Source organism: Halichoerus grypus, chromosome 12 (genome assembly GCF_964656455.1).
Source record: "Halichoerus grypus chromosome 12, mHalGry1.hap1.1, whole genome shotgun sequence".
NCBI classification, from domain to species: Eukaryota; Metazoa; Chordata; class Mammalia; order Carnivora; family Phocidae; genus Halichoerus; species Halichoerus grypus.
The window spans coordinates 55,652,334-55,664,693 of NC_135723.1; the positions used below are offsets into that span (position 1 = coordinate 55,652,334).

The following is a 12,360-nucleotide window of genomic DNA, read 5'->3' on the forward strand; positions in this document are numbered from 1 at the left end:
TGGCACCTTGGGAGCCCACACTAGGTTGTCGTTAATGCACAGGACTTATGAAAATCTTAGCCAATTGTCCCAATAGTCAGTGGCTGGGTCTGCGCTTAGGGTCAAGAAATATACCTGATTTAATACCCATGGGAGAATTTACCCTCTGTGGGGCAATTAATAGTCTGAAAAAATATCTGAGGCACCTCAAATTAGCTTTAATGAGCAATGCTCTGAGGTTCAGGAAAACTCTGGTTGTTTCTTTGGAGTTTGCGCTTTGGGATGGGAAGCCTCAGTGTGCTGCAGTGTAGGGGAAAGTAGCAGAAAACGTGTGGTCCAAGGTGTGCTGTACATTCTCCAGGACCTGTGAATCATCAACGGCTGTATCTCAATTTTTCTTATGGTCTTTTGTTGAGCCATGGCTCACCAGGGCTTTCCTTAGCAAATATTGATATAAATAACAGGATGGTAGAGCTACGCTTGCAAATGACCACAGGGAATGTCTTTTAGCTGCAGTGGTTGACTGATTGGCTCTCCCAGGTGAGCAATTCTATCCGGGAAGGGTCCATTCTTTGCTGGTGTTCCTTTCTGCTACTTTGTGGAAACAACCACACAGTTTAAGTCCAATTTTTTTTTGTTTGAATGATCTATCCTTTGTTGAAAGTGCAGTATTGAAGTTCCCTGCTATTATTGTATTGATGTCTATTTCTCTCTTCAGGTCTGTTAATGTTTGCTTTATATATTTAGGTGTTCCGACGTTGAGTACATAAATATTTCAACTATCATATCCTTTTGAAGGATTCACCCTTATATCATACAATGTTACAGATTTTGGTTTAGAGTCTATTTTGTCTAATGCAAGTATAACTACTGCTGCTTTCTTTTAGTTTCCATTTGCATGGAATATATTTTTCCATCGCTTCACTTTCAGTCTATGTGTGTCCTTTAAGCTGAAGTGAGTCTCTTGTAGGTAGCATATAGTTGAGTTTTGTTTTTTTATCCATTCAGCCACTCTATGTCTTTTGATTGGAGAATTTATTCCATTTACATTTAAAGTAATTACTGATAGTATGCACTTGCAAACTGAACTACTGCCATTTTGTTAATTATTTTCCAGCTGTTTCATAGTTACTTTGTTCCTTTCTTCCTCTCTCATTCTCTTCCTTTGTGATTTGATGATTTTTCTATTACATTTTTCAGTTCAGTTATTGTATTCTTCAGCTCTGTGATTTCTGTTTGGCACTTCAAAAAAATTTTTTTTTTAGGGCGCCTGGGTGGCTCAGTTGGTTAAGCGACTGCCTTCGGCTCAGGTCATGATCCTGGAGTCCCTGGATCGAGTCCCGCATCGGGCTCCTTGCTCGGCGGGGAGCCTGCTTCTCCCTCTGACCCTCCCCCCTCTCGTGTGCTCTCTCTCTCTCATTCTCTCTGTCTCAAATAAATTAAAAAAAAAAATTTTTTTTTTTAAATTTTATTCATTTGAGAGAGAGAGAGCATGGGGAGAGGAGCAGAGGGGATGGAGAGGGACAAGCAGACTCCGTTGTGAGTGTGGAGTCCAACACAGGGCTCGATCTCAAGACCCCAAGACCACAAACCTAGCCGAAACCAAGAGTTGGACGTTTAACAGACTGAGCCACCCAGGCGCCCCTGTTTGGTACTTTTTTATATTTTCTATCTCTTTGTTGAAATTCTTGGTTTGTTTATGCATTGTTCTGACCTATGACTTATTTTTTAACAATTTGTTTATTTATTTTAGAAAGAGAGAGTGGGGTGGGGAGGGGCAGAGGGAGAGGGAGAGGGAGAGAGAGAATCTCAAGCAGGCTCCACACCCAGTGCAGAGCCCAATGCGACATCATGACCTGAGCCGAAATCAAGAGTCAGACCCTTTATCGACTGATCCCCCAGGCACCCCACTATGACTGAACTTTCTTTGGGTAAATCACTTATCTCCATTTCGTTACAATTTATTTCTAGGGATTTATCTTTTTCTTTTGTTTGGAATATATTCCCCTCTTTCTTCATTATCCTTGGCTCTCTGTGTTGGTTTCTGTGCATTACATAGGACAGCCACATCTCCCATCTGATAGACTGGTCTTGTGCAGGAGATGAACCTTGCCAATCAGCCTGGTCTGAGCTCCTGGTTGCCTCTCAAAGCTTTGTGATTGTCCAAATTACCATTTTTGTTCTTAGTGACTCCCAGTAACTGAAGGTGTGCCAAGACCTGACAGTGTCCCAAAGGGAAGGATCACAGTTAGCACCTAGATGCAGGCTTATTAGAAGCTGGACTCTCAGGCAGTAGTATGAGAGTTTGGAGTTAAACCCCTTTTGGAGAGAAACTGGAAGATGGGCATTTTTATCTGTTCCCTCTGTGCTGAGCCCAGATGTAGGGCTCAAGGAGTGGGGTCAGGTAAAGTTCACCAGTGCCTATTTATTTATTTATTTATTTATTTTTAAGATTTTATTTATTTGTCAGAGAGAAAGAGACAGAGAGCCCAAGCAGGGAGAGCGACAGAGGCAGAGGGAGAAGCAGGCTTCCTGCTGAGCAGGGAGCCCGATGCGGGACTCGATCCCAGGACCCTGGGATCATGACCTGAGCTGAAGGCAGACACTTAACCAACTGAGCCACCCAGGCGTCCCACCAGTGCCTATTTAAAAACTACTTCTTTGTTTGCTGTAAATGCAAGCCCCGTTGACTATCAGAACTAGGTGATTTGGGGGCCAATCCTTTAGGTGGAAGCCTTAAAAGTTGGGACACTAGATGTGTGATCCAAATCCTTTGATCCTCAGAGAGAAGCTGGTTCTCCTCAGTGAGGACTGATCTTAATGAAATGGAGTTGGGATTCCCTCCTGATTGTGTGGCACGGTACCAGGGGTGAAGTTTATGGTGAGAGTGTATCTAAGTCTTTCCTACCTATTTTGATGTGGGTATTTGCTCATTTGCCTGATGTGTAAAAGTCATTCAGCTAATTTCTGAATTTCTCTCGGGGGTAATTGCTCCACGTGTAACTGTATATCTGGAGCATCCATGGGAGGAGGGAGGTTCAGGGGCCTCTTATGTCACCATCTTGGTCCCTCCTTCCTCTTTCCTTTTTCTTTATTTTCAACACTTTTCCCCCTTCAACTCACTTGCTTCCTATGTCACTAGGAAAACAAGAGAATTTCTATAAGCTCCCACTACCCTATCTACTTACCCAACAGCAGCTCTACCAACTACTGTTTCTTCCCCTTTGTTACTACGGATGAATCATCCATGCTCTTAGACAGGGTCAACTAATCCAGCAGTGGGTGTGCCGCCTGCTCATACCAGCTCACAAGGGCTGATTGTTTACATCGTAGGAATATTACACCTCCAATAGTTCAGAATTAGCCACGACAGGAGTATTTATATCACAGAAATCAGCAAATGCTACAGATTGGTGCTTTTCCTCGTGTTAACCTGTGGTTAACATGTACTCCTTACCTATTCATGCAATGTACCTTAAGATATACACACACACATTTATGTTTATGAGATGCGTTCATGTGGATATGTATAACTCTAGTTCATTCATTTTTACTGTCCTGCCCCACTCCACAAGAACATGAGCTCCATTTCCATCAGTTATATTCTCTGCTATATTCCTAGGGCTTGGAGCAATACCCAGCACAAAGCAGGCTCAATACATATTTATTTGATGGAACAAATGGGGTGTGTCTGAAATTTTACCTCTGCCACCTCTCTGAGTTAATATGTTAATCAGTTATTTGGGAATTTAGTAGATCTTTTTATTATTTTTTTTAAGTAAACTCTGTGCCCAACGTGATGCTCGAACTCACAACCCAGAGATCAAAAGTTGCATGCTGTATGGACTGGGTCAGCCAGGCGCCCGAGTTTAGTAGATCTTAATATGCTGACCCACGTGGGTTTTCAAGCCTTATCAAGGAATTCATTTTGCATGTCCTTTACAATCAGAAGAGGGCAATTTTGGGGGAAGAATAGGTAAGAGATGGTCAGTCATAAGTGTGGGGGTCCCTACCTGGTTCGGGGATTCAGATGAGATCCAGCAGCGTTTCAGGGTGGCAGGAGAGTAGACTGCTTTGGGGATTCAGTGCCACCAGATGGCAGTATGAGCATGCTAGAAAGCCAAGGTCAGGGATTGCGGCCACATGGGTCCCTGAATGCAGGTAGGTGACTCAAAGATATACCTTTCCTTCTATTTTTTCCCGCCTTTGGCCAACTCATCTTTTATTAACATTAGTCTTTTGCAGCTTTATATAAGTTGTTGCTTTATATGTCCCCTTACATTTGACAATACTAAATTTAAAATATTGGAGCAGAAGAAACCAGATTAAAAAAAATTTTTTAAGTTTTAATTAATTTATTCATTTTTTAAAAGTAATCTCTGAACCCAGCGTGGGGCTTGAACTCACGACCCCGAGATCAAGAGTCGCATGCTCGTCTGACTGAGCCAGCCAGATGCCCCCTCCAAAATTTTTTTTATTGAGATAAAATTCACATAACCTAAAAATTACCATTTAAACTATTTTAAACTGCATGACTGAGTGAGTTTTAGTATATTTGCAATGTTCTACAACCATTATTATTGTTAATTCCAGAATATTTGTATTACTCCAAAAAGTAACCCTGTACCAACTATGTAGTCAATCCCTATACTCCCTTCCCTCCATCCTCTAACAACCATTAATCTACTTTCTGTCTCTCTGGACTCACCTACGCTGCGCATTTCATATAAATGGAATTATACAATATGCAGCACATTTTTTTTTTTTCCAGTTAAGTAGGCTCCGTGCCCAACATGGGGCTTGAACTCACAACCCTGAGATCAAGGGTTGCATGCTCTACTGACGGAGCCAGCCAGGTGCCACATATTTTTAATGGCAAGATTTATCTATGGTGCCAAAATAAGGCTATGTTCTGTCTAAAATATCAGAGTTTATACAGGATGGGAAAAACATACAGTTTTGAAATAATTAGTAACTCTAACTTGCCCTTAATATATTTTTTCCCTAATATTTCTTTTTGTTTTGTTTTGTTTTTATTATGTTATGTTAATCACCATACATTACATCATTAGTTTTTGATGTAGTGTTCCATGATTCATTGTTTGCGTATAACACCCAGTGCTCCATGCAGAACGTGCCCTCTTTAATACCCATCACCAGGCTAACCCATCCCCCCAACCCCTCCTTAATATTTTATGACAGAGTTTTAGGGACTACCCAAATGAGGTTTGCCTGCTTCTTGCACAGGAACACACCTTAATTCTTTTGATTACAATGAGATAGAGACTAAAGGATAGAAGCAATAAAGACTGATTAATGCGGCTCATGTCCCCTTAATTCCTTAGCAAATAAAAAGCAAAGCAGGGGCGCCTGGGTGGCTCGGTTGGTTAAACGTCTAAGGTCATGATCTCAGGGTCCTGGGACTGAGCCCCGAGGTGAGGCGCGCTCCCTGCTCAGCTTCTCCCTCTCCCTCTACCCCTCCCCCACCTCATGCTCCCTATCTCTATCTCTCTCTCAAATAAATAAAATCTTAAAAAAAGAAAAGGAAAGAAAAAGCAAAGCAGTATCCAGACATTACCCACCATGTATTCAGGCTCCTGCTGAAGGCAGGGTTCTTTAGTAGTCTTCATGGCTTTAGGCCCAGACTGGTTGCAACTGGTCCCTGATGGGTTTTGCCCACAGCCCGCAGCATTGACACTTATGGGAACAGTTGAGCATTTATCAGCAACAGTTGAGGGAAGCAGGGAGAGGGGTTTGTCCTCCTTTTATAACTTTCCCAAAGGTAGACATTGTGAGTTAACAGCAACACTTACTCACATCTTTCTTCATCTTATTTGGGATACACAGAAAATAGATTCTCTTGAAGAGTTTTTATAGACAACTATATCAAAAACAAAAGCAAATAAAATTTCTAACCTCAGGGGACAAAAGTAGGGGATTTAAAGATGCTTCAAATTCTGAATATCACCTTCTCAGTTTGCAAAGGGCACAGATCTTTCTTTAAAGCAGTTGTCACTGGGGCGCCTGGGTGGCTCAGTTGGTTAAGCGACTGCCTTTGGCTCAGGTCATGATCCTGGGGTCCCAGGATCGAGTCCCGCATTGGGCTCCTTGCTCAGCAGGGAGTCTGCTTTGCCCTCTGACCCTCCCCCTTCTCATGTGCTCTCTCTCTCTCAAATAAATAAATAAAATCTTAAAAAAAAAAAAGCAGTTGTCACTGGCTGTTAGTCCTTCTGATGACCATGGAAAAGAAAATCATTACATGTATGTGTGAGGGGTGTCAGGCCCAAGAAGGTTTTTCTGAGCAGCTCCCAGAGCCCTGAGTTAACGTCTTCACTAGTTAAAACACAGAAAGATGTGTATGCTTTAAAAATTGGAATTAACTGAAGTAAAAATGACAGTAATGTAGGGAGAAAGTGACTCTACCTAAGTCATAAATTATTATAACAATAGGAATATCCAACTATATCTTGAAAACTACAAAAAAAAATCAGATTATATAAAGTGCAAAGAAAAGACAAGCATAGGGACACCTGGGTGGCTCAGATGGTTAAGCGTCTGCCTTCGGCTCAGGTCATGATCCCAGGGTCCTGGGATCGAGCCCCACATCGGGCTCCCTGCTCAAGTGGGGAGCCTGCTTCTCCCTCTCCCTCTGCCATTCTCTCCACTTGTGCTCTCTGGCTCTATCTCTCTGTCAAATAAATAAATAAAATCTTTAAAAAAATAAAAATAAAAATAAAAAAATAAATATGTATTTTCCCTGTACTGTGGTAGATGTACCATGATTAAGAAGATTGGGTTGCCCTTAAATATTCAATTCTGATTACATAATTTTAAATGACCTCAATGAAGAAGAAAGGAGGGAGGTATCTGAGGAAGGCAGTATAATATTATGAGATATTTTCTGGTTAGTTCAGATTTTAAGACAAAATTTACAAATGATGGAAATAAGGAAATACGACTAAGGATGAATAGAGAGAATATCATAAATCTGTAAAAACACTAAAGTCCCAAATGAGTTGAGAATTGTAAATCTGCTGAGGACAAATAAAAAAGTTTCATAAGTCATATTTAGAGCAAAAAGATAACGGAAGAGTTAGGTCTGATGCTTGCGGCTGACTCTGTAATGTGAACAAGTGGCAGAAGAAGCAGAATCTTGAGTCTCTCTTCCATGTCAAGGGGAATGTTTTCATATTTGAAAAAGGTAAAACCATAGTGGGCTAGAAGGAACTGGAGCCCAAGATGGATGAGAAAAGCAGTACCTAAGTTGTGCAGAGGTCTAAATAATTTCAGTCAACTAGACTGCATGAATTGTGTCCAGCGTACTCAGTCCAGAATGAATAGTTGAATATTTGTTATTTTGAAAATCAAAGAGGGTCACCTGGGTGGCTCAGTCAGTTAAGCGCCGGCCTTCGGCTCAGGTCATGATCCCGGGGTCCTGGGATGGAGTCCCGCATTGGGCTCCCTGCTCAGTGGGGAGCCTTCTTCTCCCTCTCCCACTGTCTGCCGCTCCCCCTGCTTGTGCTCTCTCTCTCTGTCAAATAAATAAAATCTTTAAAAAAAAAAAAAAAAGAAAATCAAGGAGAATGACACCAAGTTCAGATATCAGCAAATACAGTGGCAAGTTCCCAAAAGAAGAAGATGGAGCTCTTTCCTGTCTTGCAAGATGGCGGGTGAAAAAGCTGACAATCCCGATACTAAGGAGAAAAAATCTGGAGCCAAGAAGGCTGATTCTGGTGGCAAGGTCAAGAAGGGTAACTGCGAGGCTAAAATACCAAAGAAGGAGAAGCTCCACTGCAAGCCCTGTCCTAGTCAGAGGAATTGGTGGATATTCCCAATATGCTGTGTATTCCAGAAAGGCCATGTACAAGAGGAAGTATTCAGCAACTAAATCCAGGGTTGAAAAGGAAAAGAAGGTTCTTGCTACTGTCACAAAACCAGTTGGTGGTGACAAGAATGGTGGTACCCGAGTGGTTAAACTTTGCAAAATGTCTAGGTATTGTCCTACTGAAGATGTGCCTCAAAAGCTGTTGAGCCACAGCAAAAAAAACCTTCCAGTCAGCGTGTGAGAAAACTGCGAGCTAGCATCACTCCTGGCACCATTTTGATCATCCTCACTGGGCGCCATAGAGGCAAGAGGGTGGTTTTCCTGAAGCAACTGAGCAGTGGCTTGCTAGTTGTGACCAGACCTCTGGCCCTCATTCGGGTTGCTTTGCGTAGAACACCAGAAATTTGTCATTGCCACCTCCACCAAAATTGGTATCAGCAGTGTGAAAATCCCAAAACACCTCACTGATGCTTATTTCAAGAAGAAGAGGCTGCATAAACCCAGACACCAGGAAAGTGAGATCTTCAACATGGAGAAAGAGAAATGTGAGATTACAGAGCAGCGCAAGATTGATGGGAAAGCTGTGGACTCACAAATTCGGCCAAAAATCAAAGCTGTTCCTCAGCTTCAGGGCTACCTCCCCTCTGTGTTTTCTCCCACAAATGGAGTTTACCCTCACAAATTGGTGTTCTAAATTTCTTACAAAGAGGGATGCCTGGGTGCCTGGGTGGCTCAGACCCGTTAAATGTCTGACTTCCGCTCAGGTCATGATCTCAGGGTCCTGGAACGGAGGCCCATGTTGGGCTCTGTGCTTAGGGAGCAGTTTGCTTCTCCCTCTCCCTCTGCCCCCCCACCTCCGGCACTCCCCCCCCCCGAATAAATAAATAATTAAAATAAATAAATAAAATATCTTACAGAGAACTAATTAAATAACCGATCCATTAAAAGAAAAGAAGAAGAGGGTGGAGTGGAGTACTCAAACCTGATTTTGCTCCCGGGCAAGATTCAGGAAAGGATTATTCAAAGTATCATTTATGTGCTCTTACCAAGTAAACACATTATTAGAAGTGAGAGTTTGCTAGGGACATGTATTTTCAGATTAACCTTTCTTTCTTTTGATAGGATTAATGAATTTGTGAAAAAGTGAAATAAATCCTGACTTCTACAAGGTTTTGGAATAGTTTCCTTATTACATCTTCTAGATTCCAAGGTCCTCGAGTGCAAGGGATTATGCTTCATTTGTCTTTGGGTCCCTAATGCCTGGAACAGTTCTTTTTCTTTTTTTTTTAAGATTTTATTTATTTGACAGGGAGAGACACAGCGAGAGAGGGAACACAAGTAGGGGGAGTGGGAGAAGGAGAAGCAGGCTTCCCGTGGAGCAGGGAGCCCGATGTGGGGCTCGATGTGGGGCTCGATCCCAGGACCCCAGGATCATGACCTGAGCCAAAGGCAGACACTTAACGACTGAGCCACCCAGGTGCTTCCAGGAACAGTTCTTAATAGTTTGCTATAGTCTGTGCTCTGGATAAGTAAGTATATTAATTGAATGAAGGATGCAGAAGTATGGCTCAGATGCTGGTACAATTGAGTGGTTACTGGTTAGATAATTTTTTTTTTTTTAATATTGCTGATGTCACATTTCCAACTTTTAAAAAAATTTTATTTTATTTTTAAGATTTTATTTATTTATTTTGACAGAGAGACACACCGAGAGAGGGAACACAAGCAGGGGGAGTGGGAGATGGAGAAGCAGGCTTCCTGCCGAGCAGGGAGCCCGATGTGGGGCTCAATCCCAGGACCCTGGGATCATGACCTGAGCCGAAGGCAGAAGCCCAACGACTGAGTCACCCAGGCTCGCCCTGGTTAGACAATCTTGCCTAAAAGATCCAGCCAATGGATAGATATCAAACTAGACAAATGAGAAATTCAAACTGTGAAATAATAGGTAAAGCACAATACCAATTTGGTTTTGAAAATGATATATTTGCGTGGAATAATAGGGGGAAAATCTTTATGTATTTCAGAAGGGAGTTTATGGCTAGTATGGCTGTTCTAGTGAACAATCAATATTCAGTGAAATTAAAAATTTGACTCCTGAGTATGTATCTCTTCAGAGATCCTTAAGGAGACAGAAATGAGAATATTTATCATATTTTTTAAAATTTTGTTTGTAGCAAAGGACAGGAAGCAACATAGGGGCAGTACCTTAGACCTGGGTAAGAGGTTTGCGACATAAATATAGCAGCTGAGGAACTTTGGCAATAACGAACAATTCATATTACTAAATGTGTACGTGTGGTTTAGACATGTGTGCTTAAAATGGAAAGCTGATGCTTTAAATTGGACACTGAAAGAATTATGAATAGCTTTACTTTCATAAAAATATGTTAAAAGTTTAGTTAAATTTTCAGAAAACTGAATTTAAAATTCAGCTTTATTTAAACAATTTTGGCTGAATACTCTAATATCTATTAATTATAATTTATGTTGTATTTTAATATAATAAATAATTTTGGATACTTTAGAAGAAAAAAGACTTTTTTGAAAATAGTATATGATATTTCATTTTAATTTTTACTTTTACATGTATTTTAACTTTCTTTTTAAAGATTTTATTTATTTATTTGAGAGAGAGAGAGCACAAGTTGGGGGGGAGGGGCAGAGGAAGAGGGAGAAGCAGACGTCCCCCCGACCAAGGAGCTGGGCTCAACAACAACACAGGGTTTGGGCCTCTATCCCAGGACCCTGAGATCATGACCTGAGCTGAAGTCAGACACTTAACTGACTGAGCCACCCAGGCGCCCCTGTATTTTAACTTTTAAAATGAAAATATATTTAAGTTGTGTAAAATCTGAATGTATTACAGATTATTTTTTAATTTGGATTGTTGAGAATAAATACAAGTCAAGGTCATCACAAATATAGAAAATACAAAGTGGAGCTCAAAAAGAAAAAATGAAAAGAAATGAAATAGAAAGTCTTTTTTTTTTCTGTAAAGTAACTTTTATGCCCATCTTGGGGATAGAACCCACGACCCTCTGAGACTGAGAGTAGCATGCTCTGCTGACAGAGCCAGCCAGGCTTACTAAAATAGGAAGTCTTTTTTGTTGTTGTTCACACTCTTCTTTTTTTTTTAATTTTATTTATTTGACAGAGAGAGAGGGAACACAAGCAGAGGGAGTGGGAGAGGGAGAAGCAGGCTTCCTGCTGAGCAGGGAGCCCGATGCGGGGCTCAATCCCAGGGGATGCGGGGCTTGATCCCAGGACCCTGGGATCATGACCTGAGCCGAAAGCATAGGCTTAACAACTGAGCCACTCAGGCACCCCTAGGAAGTCTTTAAAAGAAGCAGTCTGCTTAAATTTTTAGAAGTTGGAAACAATGATAGATAGTTGAGAATGGTTCACTTAACATTTTTGAATAGATTACAGATTGTTTATTTAATGGAGATTTAATAACTAATCAATACAATGGAAGCAGGAAGAAAATTATTCTCTTCAAATACACAACTTGAGTGGGTCCAATGAAATCTCTGTAATTTCACCTTCTTTACTAATTAAGTTTTGGCAACCGACTGAAGCAATTAGAATTAATTGAGAATTATTAATGAAATCAGCAGGTGAATGCGAAAGAGAAACCCTGAGGTTTTCAATGTTTGTTGAGCAATGATCCTGGACAATGACCATCACATTCTTCTGTTTCAACTGAATGATTGTAATTTTAATTTTTATTTTCACTCAGGAAAAATTTAGTAATTTCCTTTACACCAAAATGCTTTCAAATGGAGTACAAAACTATAGAATTTGTATTTTATATTTTAAGTTTAAAGGCTATGTATTTGGTTATGCTGTTATGCATCTCACAACCAATTTTCAAGGTCCGCTTTGGCCAACAAAATATTTGTGACTAGAAATAATTTAGGGTTCTGATTAAAAGAACGGAAATGTCACTGGCACACACATGCTATTATGGAGCTGGGAAAAGAAAAGACTGAGTAATTGGCAAACAATGATAGCATTTATCAACACAAATAAACACTGACATAGGACATTATTGTAATACTTTTTTTTTTTTTGAAGACTTTATTTATTTAAGACAGAGAGAGAGAGAGAGAGCGCACGCATAGAGGGAAAGGGAGAGGGAGACTTCCTGACTCGGGGCTTGATTCCCGGGCCCTGAGATCATGACCTGAGCCGAAGGCAGACGCTTAATGGACTGAGCCATCCAGGCGCCCCTATTGTAATAGTCTTAAAGCAATTTTATTTATTTATTTATTTATTTATTTATTATTTTTTATTTATTTTTAAAAGATTTTATTTATTTATTTATTTGACAGAGAGAGACACAGCGAGAGAGAGGAAACACAAGTAGGGGGAGTGGGAGATGGGGAAGCAGGCTTCCCTCTGAGTAGGGAGCCTGACGTGGGGCTCGATCCCAGGGCCCAGGTATCATTAACCGAGCCGAAGGCAGACGCCTAACAACTGAGCCACCCAGGTGCCCCAAAGTAATTTTATTTTAACAGCACAACATTTACAGAAAGCAGCAGAACATTTCTAGA

At 40.9% G+C, this 12,360-nt stretch overlaps 1 protein-coding gene and 1 pseudogene across 1 annotated transcript in view; both read left to right on the top strand.

The window, feature by feature from the left end:
• Positions 1-12,360, top strand: part of CCDC126 (coiled-coil domain containing 126) — a 115,844-nt gene that overhangs the window by 22,309 nt on the left and 81,175 nt on the right. The window lies entirely within an intron of this gene.
• LOC118548579 (large ribosomal subunit protein eL6 pseudogene) lies at positions 7,549-8,505 on the top strand (annotated as a pseudogene).